The sequence below is a fragment of the Nannospalax galili genome, unplaced genomic scaffold (assembly GCF_000622305.1).
Source record: "Nannospalax galili isolate Female #2095 unplaced genomic scaffold, S.galili_v1.0 scaffold18, whole genome shotgun sequence".
NCBI classification, from domain to species: Eukaryota; Metazoa; Chordata; class Mammalia; order Rodentia; family Spalacidae; genus Nannospalax; species Nannospalax galili.
Genome location: NW_008346548.1, coordinates 12,544,386 through 12,546,407, shown reverse-complemented (window position 1 = coordinate 12,546,407; position 2,022 = coordinate 12,544,386). Strand labels below are relative to the sequence as shown.

Genomic DNA, 2,022 nt, shown 5'->3' with positions numbered 1-2,022 from the left:
CCAGCATCGTCTATTGAAAAGGCTAGGGTTTCTTGTTTTATTATTATTATTATTATTATTATTATTATTATTATTATTTTATTAAATTTTCCCCTTGTCTGTTTTTGGCTGTTTTATTGAGAACTGCTTGACTGGTTTATTTCTGGTATCTCTACTCTGTTCCATTGGTCAGTGTGTGTGTGCTTATACCAATAGCATGCTGTTTTTGTTAACTAGACTTTTCTAGTATACTTTGGAGTCAGGTGTGGTGATTGCTGTGTGACATTATTCCTGGGGAGACATAAACAAACCTCTACTCACCCCAGATATGGAACCAACAGACCAAAGTAAGGATACTACCAAAGTTCAACTGGTGAAACAATGAGTTTTATTGGGACTCCTTACAGAAGCAGAAATGACTCAGAGACAACTACGTGCATCTCCAAAAGCCCGCCCCAGCATGGGTGATGACTCCTGAAAACTGGGAACCTGGAGCTCACTGCACACTTGCAGGAGGCTGGACAGGTTGGAGAGTGTCTCTTTCAGGCAACTCAGCTTGTCTGAGAGTGTCTGTTTATATATGTTTATGTCTGCCTGGGGAGGGAGGGGCCTAGTGTATTGGGTCAGTTTCAGTGACTTACCAAGACTGCAGGCTTACTTCCTGAGCTTCTCTGCAGGATAGAATAGTTCTCCTCCCCTAGAACACCTTGTTGTTTCACCTCCCTTTCAACATCCTGTGTCTTAATAAGTTTTCATCCAAGATGGAAGGTTTTCTCTTGGAGGAAATTGGTACACAATCATGATACCTCCATGATACCTTTATTTCTTTTGTTCGCCTCCCCATCCCTTTTGCATATGGTTGACAACACATGGGACTGCCTGAGAGAGCCTGGATCCGGCCTCCATGTGGTGTACGAAGCCTGAGTGTACCTGACTGGAACCTGAATTGGGCTTCTGTGGGTACCCCTGAATAGCTGATCAGAAGCCATCAGTTCCATCCAAAATAAACCTGAAAGAACCTGAACCCTGTACCAACCAGATTTCCATGACCAATAAAGAAGGGATCTAGGCACCCAGATAATACAAACAGAAACATACTTCAACTTAATTCTCATATCAGAATCATAAACAACAAAAGAAATTCGCATGCCAAAACCGCAACAAAAGGCTAATAAAATGGAAAGCCAAAGCACTATATTACCACCAAAGCCCACCAATCCTGTAGAAGAGTTCTACAAGGAGAACCCCCTAGAGATTACCCAGGACACTGAATTTAAAAGAACAATCACTGGGCCGGGTGTGGTGGCACACGCCTGTAGTCCCAGCACTTGGGAGGCAGAGGCAGGCGGATCTCTGGGCATTCAAGTCCAGCCTGGTCTACATAGTGAGTTCCAGGAGAGCTGGGGCTACAGGGAGACCCTGTCTCAAAAAGACCAAAAAATAATAATAAGAAGAAGAAGAAGAACAATCATAAACATGATCAAGGAATTTGATGAATTTAAAGAACACACGAACAAACAAATCAAAGAGCTAAAAGAAGATGGGGTAAACTTCTGAATGAATTCACAAAAGAGATAGAATATTTAAGAAAAGTTAGGCAGAAATGAAGAAGGAAGTGCAAAACTCAATAAGCCAACTTGAAACAACAGGCGAAAGCCTCACCACTAGAATGAATGAAATGGAAAACAGAATATCAACGCTGGAGGATAAAGTTGAAGAATTGGACCACTCAAGCAAAGATTATGGAAAAATTTAAAAAGTGCAGGAATGGAATATGCAAGAAGAGATGTGGGACACCATGAAAAGACCAAATCTACATATCATAGGAATAGATGAAGGAGAAGAACTTCAGGTTAATGGTGTTGACCAGATCTTAAACACGATTGTAGAAGAGAATTTCCTGAATTAAGGAAAGACATTCCCATACAAATACAGGAAGCGCATAGAACACCAAATAGACAGGATCAGAAAAAACACTCCCCATGACATATAGTAAAAACACTAAATGTACAGAACAAAGAGAGAATACTGAAAGTAGCAAAA

The 2,022-nt window shown here is 40.9% G+C and overlaps 1 protein-coding gene across 1 annotated transcript in view; it reads left to right on the top strand.

Moving 5' to 3' along the window:
- Window positions 1-2,022, top strand: part of Slc12a8 (solute carrier family 12 member 8) — a 164,662-nt gene that overhangs the window by 63,885 nt on the left and 98,755 nt on the right. The gene's annotated exons all lie outside the window — the stretch shown is intronic.